A 9,249-nucleotide genomic window follows, 5' to 3' on the forward strand; every position below is an offset into this window, starting at 1 on the left:
AACAGGAAAATGATAAATGTTGGAGATGTGGGAAAATTGGAACACTAGTGCATTGTTGGTGGAGTTGTGAAATGATCCAACCATTTTGGAGAGCAATTTGGAACTATGCCCAAAGGGCTATAAAAATGTGCATACCCTTTGATCCAGCAATAGCACTTCTAGGCTATATCCAAAGAGATCATACAAATGGGAAAAGGACCCACATGTACAAAAATATTCATAGCAGCTCTTTTTGTGGTGGCAAAGAATTGGAAATTGAGAGGATGCCCATCAATTGCGGAATGGCTGAGCAAGTTGTGGTATATGAATGTAATGGAATACTATTGTGCTATAAGAAATGATGAACAGGCTGACTTCAGAAAAACCTGGAAAGACTTGTATGGTCTGATGCTGAGTGAAGTGAGCAGAACCAAGAGAACATTGTACACAATAACAGCCACATTATGCGATGACTAATATTGATAAACTTAACCCTTCCCAGCAATACAAGGATCTAAGACATCTCCAGGGGCCTCGTGATGTAAAATGCTATCCACATGCAAAGAAAGAACTATGGAAGTTGAATTGCTATTTTCTTTTTCTCTTCTCTTGAGTTTTGGTTCCTTTTTCTAGTGGTTCCTCCTATTGGTTTTAATTTTTACTTACAACATCACTAATGTGAAAATATGTTTAATGGTAACATAAATGTATAGCCTATATCAGATTGTGCACCATCTTGGGGAGGGTGGTGGGGAGGAAGGGGGAGAAAAATTTTAAACTGAAAAGCATATGGAAGTGATTATTGATAAATCAAAATAAATTAATCAAAAATTTAAAAAATAAAAATAAAAATAAATTTCCTAGAGGTTTGCCAGCTTGACTGTCTTTCCTAAACTGTGGTGCCCCTAAATTGAACACAATTTATCCCAAATTTCTAAACAGCCCCAAGTACTGTGGGATGGTTTCTAATCCTGGACATAGCTTCTCTTGATGCAGACTAAGAAGGCATTAGCTTTTTTGACTGCTACATCACTCTGTTGACTCATATGGAATATATAATCCATCCAAACACACAAGTATTTACAGAATCATAGAATCATGGCATGGAAAGGGAGGCACAGTTATCCCATCCACATCACGGCTTTCCCCAGCACAGTTGTGATATATCATAAGTTGGCATAAAAAATCAAAAGGGAATTTGGGGGGAGTTTTGCAGAAGATTCAGATAATATGCAAAGGCCAGCAGACCACACAGAAAGAGTTTAGAAACTCAGAAATGCATATATATATATATATATATATATATATATATATATATATATATACATGTATGGAGAGAATTGCATAATATCAATATATTTTATCTTTTAATATTATAAACACTCCATAAAAGAGAAAGAAAAAATTCAGATTTCTTCTCTGGTACAAAGGGAAGGCCAAAAATATTTACTCTGATTTCCCAGATCATGGTGGGGGGCACTATACCCCTAACTCCTATGATGTGGAAGGGATAACTGTACTCTAGTCTAGTATGTCATTTTAAGATGAATTGTTACTTACTTTCATCTCTCCTATTTCAGACTTATGAAATTGATTTTTTTGAACCCAAATGTAAGACTTTACGTTTATTCCTATTACATTTATTCACCAAGCACTTGGCAAGTATCTGAAACGTGCCAGCTTCTGTGTTCTGCCCTGCGGATAGAAAGAAAAAAAATGTGACAGTCTCTGTCTTCAAAGAGCTTACACTCCATTAGGAGAAAAGCACGTACACATAGAAGTAAATACAAAACACATTTGAGGTAAATTCAAGGTAACTTGGGGAAGGGGATCAGGAAGGCCTTCTGATTCGAGGAAGTGGTCTTTGAGCTGAGCTTTGTGGAAGTAAGGTGGGATACTTTGGGGTTGAAGTGGGAAGGCATAGAGGCACTGAGAAGGGGGCTGGAAAGCTGGATATGGCACAGGGATCTAGTTTGTCTGGACTGCAGAGGGAGTAAAGCAGAGGAACATGTACATGTTTTGAAAGTTAGACTGCAACCAGGTTGTGAGAGGCTTTAAATGACAAAAAGCAGAGCTATATTTTCTCCTGAGTCAGTAGGGAGCTACTGGTACTTTTTGAGTAGAAGAATAACATGGTCAGACATGCGCTTTAGGAAAAACACTTTGGCATCAGTGTGGAACATAGATTGGAGAGCAGAGTTGCTTGAGGCAGGGATACCAATTTATTTTTTTAATTTGATATTTAATTTCCCCCAACTGTATGTAAAAACATATTCTTAACATTCATTTTTAAAATTTGAGTTCCAAATTCTCTCCCTCCTTCTCCCCACATTGAGAAAGCAAAAAATTTGATATAGGTTATACATGTGCAGTCACGCAAAACATATTTCCATGTTAGTCATGTTGTGAAAGAAAACACAGATTAAAAAAACGCAGAAGAAAAAATAACATAAAGACAAAGTAAGCTTTGATCTGCATTCAGACTCCATCAGTTCTTTATCTGGAAATAGAGAGCATTTATCATAAATGTTTCAGAACTGTCTTAGATCATTGTATTGCTGAGGATTGCTAAGTCATTCGTAGTTGATATCATATAATATCGCTGTTACTTTGTACAATATTCTCCTGATTCTGCCTGTCACTTTGTATCAGTTCATGTAGGTCTTTCTAGGTTTTTCTGAGAGTATCCTACTTATTATTTCTTACAGCACAATAATATTCCATCACAATCATATATCACACCTTCTTCAGCCATTCCCCAATCAAAGGCATCCCCTCAATTTCCAGTTCTTTGCCACCACAAAAAGAGCTGCAATAAATATTTTTGTACACATAGGTCCTTTTCCATTTTTTTCTATCTCTTAGTCAAAGGGTATGCATAGTTTTATAGTCGTTTCAACATAGTTGCACATTGTTCTACAGAATGGATGAATCAGTATGTCACTTTGCCAACAGGACATTAGTGTTTCAATTTTCCCACATCTTCTCCAAAGTTTGTCATTTTCAGTCATATTAGCCAATCTTATAGATGTGGGGTGGTAGCTCAGCATTGTTTTAATTTGCATTTTTCTAATCAATAGTGATTTAGAGCATTTTTCATATGACTATAGATAGCTTTGATTAATTTGTTTGAAAACTGCTTGTTCATATCTTTTCACCATTTGTCAAAGGAAAAATGCCTTTTATTTATACAAATTTGACTCAGCTCTCTATATATTTGAGAAATGAGGTCTTTATCTGAGAAACTTGGTGTGAATTTTTTTTCACAGTTGTAATTACTATGTATTTCCTTCTATCCTCTCTCTCTCTCTCTCTCTCTCCTCTCTCTCTCTCTCTCTCTCTCTCTCTCTCTCTCTCTCCCCCCTCCCCTTTGTCTCTCTCTCTTTTGATTTCTGTCCATTCTCATAAATGTTTTGCTTCTGACTTTTATCTACCCCAATCTGCCTTCCCTTTTATCAACTCCCCACCCTTTCCTCCTCCTACTTTCCTGTAGGGTTAGATAGATTCCTATCATCAACTGAGTGTGTACGTTGTTTACTCTTTGAGCCAATTCCAATGAGAGTGAGATTCATGCACTGCCCCTTCACACCAACCCCATCTTCCCCTCCACTGTAAAAGCTCTTTCACACTTCTTTTATGTTAGATAATTTACCCCATTCAGTTCTTTTCTTCACTGAATTTTTGTTCCTCTTTTTCCATGTGACCAGTTCTGCTTTCCAAGGCATTCATCTCTCTGTTGAATTTTTGTGCCTCTTTTGCCATTTGGCCTATTTTGTTTTTTAGGATGTAATTTTATTCAGTATTTTTTGTGCCTTTTTTTTAACCAAGCTGATGACTCTTTTTTTCCCCATTATTTTCTTGCATTACTCTTGTTCCTCTTCCCAATTTTTCCTCGACCTCTCTTATTTGATTTTTAAAATCCTTCTGGAGATCTTCCAGGACCAATTCACATTTTCCTCTGGGTGTCTTTGATGCAGCAGGTTTTCTTCATTGTCTTCTTCTGAATTTGTGGTTTGGTCTTCCTTGTCGTCACAGCAGCTTTCTATGGTCAGGTGGTTTGTTGTTGTTGTTGTTGTTCGCTCATTTCCCCAGCCTCTTTCTAGACTTTTAACTCTATATTAAAGTTGGGCTCTGCTCTTGGGATGGAAGGAGCGCTGTCCTAAGCTTCAGGATTTTTTTGTGTGGCTATTTTTAGAGAAAATTCTGTAAGTTTTTGGTTCTTCCAAGGTAGTGTGATCTAGGGCGAGGCGTTCGCTCCTCTCCTGGCCCGTGCTCTGGCCTGTGAGTGACCACGTGACCAGGATTCTGCCCCCCCCCCACTGGCCACAAGCTCTGCTGTGCTAGTGCTCCTCCTCCCCCCAGGACTACGCCCCAAATCCAAGTATGGGCAACACAACAGAGTCCTGCCTCAGTGCCAGCAAAGGGACCCCTGTCATCTCCTTCTGACCAGTTGTTTGACGCCCCCCTCTTACCATCTGTGTGCTGAGAAGTCCAGAAGCCGCCACTGCCACCACTGATCCAGTCTTCCACGAGGCCACTGCTGGTTTGCTGGGACTCTCTCTGTGCCGAACTGCACTCCATTCTCAGTACAACGACCCTTCCTACTCACCTTCTAAGTTGTCTTGGGCTGGAAAATGGTTTAACCCTGTCCTTTTGTGGGTTTGCTGTTTCGAAGCATTATTCAAAGTTATTTAGAGGAGTCTGGGGGAGGGCTCAGGTAAGCCCCTGCCTTTTCTCAGCCATCTTGGCTCTACCCCCCCCCCAAGAGACCAATTTAAAAGGCTGCAATAGTTCAGGTGAGAGGTGATAAGGGTCTGAACTAGAGCACTGGTCTCATGAGTAGAGAGAAGCAGACGGATATGAGAGATGTAAATAGGATTAAATAGATCAGCAGCTGATTTGCTGTGGGGAATAAGAAGGGAGGCATAGAGATGAGGGGTGGTGAAGAGTCTCATGGTTCCAAGGTTGCAAACCAGAGTAAGTGGAAGGGTGGTAGTGCCTTTAACAAAACAAGAATATTAAGAAGAGGAGTGGTTTTGGAAGAAAAGATAGTGAGTTCTGTTTTAGACATGTTGAGTTCGGGATGTCTATGGGACATTTGGGTGAAAATGTCCAATAGTCTGTTGGTGCTTTGAGACTGGAGCTCTGTAGAGATAGATGGGCTAAATATATAGATCTGCGAGTCATTTGCATAGAGATGATACTTTAACCCATAGGAGCTGATTATATATTATGTGATAATATAGTAAAGAAGACTGAGAGGGAGCAAATATCAGAATAATCCAGAGAGAGCAATGTCATGAAAAACCGGAGAGCAGAGAGTCTCTAGGAGAAGGTGGGAGTCAATAGCGTTAATACTGAAGGGAGATAAGGATGAGTACTGAGAATAGGCCATCAGATTCAGCAATTAAGAAATCATTAGTAACCTTGGAGACAGACGGTTCCACTGAACGGGGAGGTTGGAAACCGGATTGTAAAAGACTGAAGTGAGTGTTCATGGCTGTTGTTGCTGAGTCATTTCAGTTGTATCTGACCCTACATGACCCGTTTAAGGTTTGTCTTGACAGAGATGCTGAAGTAGTTTGCCATATCCTTCTCCAGCTCATTTTATAAATGAAGAAACTGAGGTAAACAAGGTTAAGTGACTTGCCCAGGGTCACACAGCTACCACGTGTCTGAGGCCAGATTTGAAACCAGGAAGATTCAGGTCTGACACTATACCTAACGAATCACCTAGCTGTCAAAAAGTGAAAGCTAGGTGAAAAAGTGGAGGCTGTAAGTATGGACAGTTGTGTTTTTTTTTTTAGAATAAGACTGTGAAAGGAGGGAGAGATGTAGCACTGTAGTTTGAGGGGATGGTAGGATCACAGGAAGTGTTTTTGCTACCAAAATACACTATACATTTGCAGAAATTCAATTACAAAGTTCTCCTTAAATTAAAAAAAAAACCAACAAGCTAAATCACTGCAAAAATATTCAGTCCTCATGGCTGGGCCATGTAATGTAATAAAAATGACAATTCTGCCCAGGTTAATTTACAGTTTTAATTCTATACCAATAAGTAATATCATTATTCCTTTGGAAAAATAAAAGATAAGGAGGTAGGGAAAAAAGGGAGTTGCTCTTTCAGACCTCAAACTATATCCTAAAGCAGCAATTATCAAAACTATCTGGTATTGGCTAAAACACAGAGAGCAGATGAGAGAACAGAGAAATAATGGGATTGAATAACACAGGGTTCAATAAACTGGAAAACACAAAATTAGTTAGAAAGGAACTCCTTCCTCCATAAACACTGCTGGGAAAACTGGAAAGTGGTCTGGCAGAAATTAGGCTTATAGCAACACTTTATATCTTATTCCACAATACATTTTAAAAGAATATGGGGCCTTAATATTAAATATTAATATATAATATATATTAATACAAATATTAAATAAAAAATTGGAAAAGAAATAGATCTTATGCCTCTGACAGCTATAGGTAAGAGACATATTTTTAAGCAAACAAGAAATTGAGCAAATGACAGAAGATAAAGTGGATAACTTGGGTTATGTAAAACTGAAAAGCTTCTGCACAGACGAAATTAATGCACATAGGATAAGATGGAAAGTGGCAGAATGAGAAAAAAGAAACTTTGTGTCAAATTTCTCTGATCAAGGTTTGTTATCTGTAGAGGACCACAGGTGAGTAGGACTCTGACCCTGATGGCTGTATAAGCTCTAGCAGGTGAGGAGCTTGCTCCTTGGCCTGGATCGGTTCTCCACTCCCCAGAAAGAAGGGCGGCTAGGCAAGCTCAGCCATAAACAATGTTGTTAGCTCAAGCACAGCTAGCTCTAGCACAGACATGTGTCAAGTATTGGGACATTCCAGGAACAAGAAGTCCAGCCCGGGGGAAGGGCACAGCCAGGATGAGGCTGCAAAGAGACGCGCCTGTTGATACTTTGATTGGAATTCGCATGAGAAAACTTCTCGGTGTCGCCTGTTGGTAAAGAGATGTAAACCCTGTTGCTTTGGCCGCTGTTGCACTGGGGTACGCTCCCGTGAGTCAAAGACATAAAACGCTGCCCTGCGCCAGAATAAACGGAGCTCTGCCATCTTGTCTCCCCGCCTCTCACTGCTCGGCGCAGGTTATCAGGAACTAAGCTGGTACTTAGCATTCCTGGGAGAGTCTAAGACTCTCACAGCCACTGAGCTGGATGCGGACGCGTGACAGTTATCCAAGACATATAAGAAACCTCTATATCCGCATGTTTCTATACATACATGTTATGTGTGTATATGTATGTATGCATGTGTGTATAACCAAAAACCATCCCAACAGATGAGTGGTCAGAGGACATGAATAAACAGTTCTTAAAGGACTGATGACAAACTATGAACAATCATGTGAGAGCCTGCTCCAAATCACCCAAAATAAGAGAAATGACAATCAGAACACCTTTCCGGCTTTGGCTCACACCCTGCAAATCATCAAAGGTGACGAAGCATAGGGACAGTCATGTTGGATGGGCTTGTGGAAACGTAGGCTCACTAGTACGTTGTTGGTGGAGCTAAGAATCAGTCCAACCATTTTGGAAAGGAATTCGGAATTAGGCAAAGTGACTAAAAGGTCCATACTCCTTGAACCAAAGATTTCTTTGCTGGCCTTATACCCCAAAGAAGCTATTGATAAGAAGCAAGTCCCCCCCCCACCCCATACTTAAAACAGCACTTTTTTGTGCTAGCAAGAGTTGGGGGAAAAAATAGGTGCCTATCAGTTAGGGAATGGCTAAACAAATTATGGTACATAAAGGTAACGAATATTTCTGTGCTGTAAAAAATTATTAATATGATGAATACCAAGTATGGAAAGATCTATATGAATTGTTGCAGAGGGAGTAGACAGATACAGATGTGCAGACAGGCAGACAGACAGACACAGGCAGACAGAGCCAAGAAAACATTGTATGCAATGACCACAGCAACATAAATGGAAAGAACTTTCACAAAAAATAAAAAATAAATATTACAAAATGACAAAGAACAACTACGGTTCAAAAGATCTGTGAGGCAACACTCCAACTCCTGGCACACATTTTTAGACTTTTTCAACGTATTCATCAGCTACACTTATTCTCCTCTCTTCTTTTTCTTTTTTCTTTTCTGTCTTTAAAATCGTATTTGTCATGGCTGAGAGGGGAAATGAGGGTACTGGGGGAAATTATGGTGATAAAAATGACATCAATAAAAACTTATGTAAAAATTTCAGAGCATTCTGCAAAAATAGAAATAAAGACAGGCCTAAGTAATTAAAGAGATATTCATCGCTCATAATTGGGCAATGCCAATCTAATAAAAAATCATACAATTTTTAAAAAAAGAAAGATAATGAGTTGTCTTTGGGATATATTGTTTATCTATGGAACATGCACTGAGCTCAGGGGAGAGACTAGTGGTAGATTTATAGATATGTGAGTTATCTCCATAGAGACTATATTTAAGTCCATAAGAGATGATGTCACAGAAAAGATAGAGTCAGAGAGACAGAAACAGAGAGAGACAGAGGAGAGAAAGGAGGAGAGAAGAAAGGAGAGGGAAAGAGGACTCAGGGCAGAGCTTTGGGTTACACTTGCATTTACGGGATGGAATGTATATATATATATATATATATATATATATATGATGGTTCAGTAAAAGACACTTAGAGGGACAGCTAGGTGGTGCAATGAATATAGAGCTCTGGACCTGGAGTCAGGAAGACCTGAGTTCAAATACAGCCTCAGACACCAGCTATGTGATATTGGGCAAGTCATTTAACCCTGTTTGCCTCAGTTTCCTTATCTGTAAAATGAGTTGGAGAAGGAAATGGCAAACCACTCCAGGATCTTTGCCAAGAAAATCCTAAATGGGGTCATGGAGAGTTGGACACAACTGAAAAAATGACTGAACAACAAAAGAGACTTGGAAGTAGCAGTCAGATACATAGGAGGAAAATCACAAGAGCAGTGTCCTGAAAACACAGAGAGTAGTTAGTGTGTAAGGAAGAGGGAGTAGTCAACAGTGTCAAACACCGTATGGAGGATGAGGAAGATGACTGCTGAGGAAAGATCATCTTCTCTTTGGCATGTGGAAGATCAGTGACTTCAGAGAGAGAAATTTCAGCTGCCTGATAAAGCAAAGAGATAGTTTATAAGGCATTGAGAAGTGAGAGGAGAGAGAGTGAAGACCATGGAAGCTGACAGCTTTTTCTAGGATTTTAATTGTGAAAAGGAGAAGAGATAGATAAAT

The sequence above is a fragment of the Phascolarctos cinereus genome, unplaced genomic scaffold (assembly GCF_003287225.1).
Source record: "Phascolarctos cinereus isolate Bilbo 61053 unplaced genomic scaffold, phaCin_HiC Scaffold_4;HRSCAF=312, whole genome shotgun sequence".
In the NCBI taxonomy this organism is placed as follows: domain Eukaryota; kingdom Metazoa; phylum Chordata; class Mammalia; order Diprotodontia; family Phascolarctidae; genus Phascolarctos; species Phascolarctos cinereus.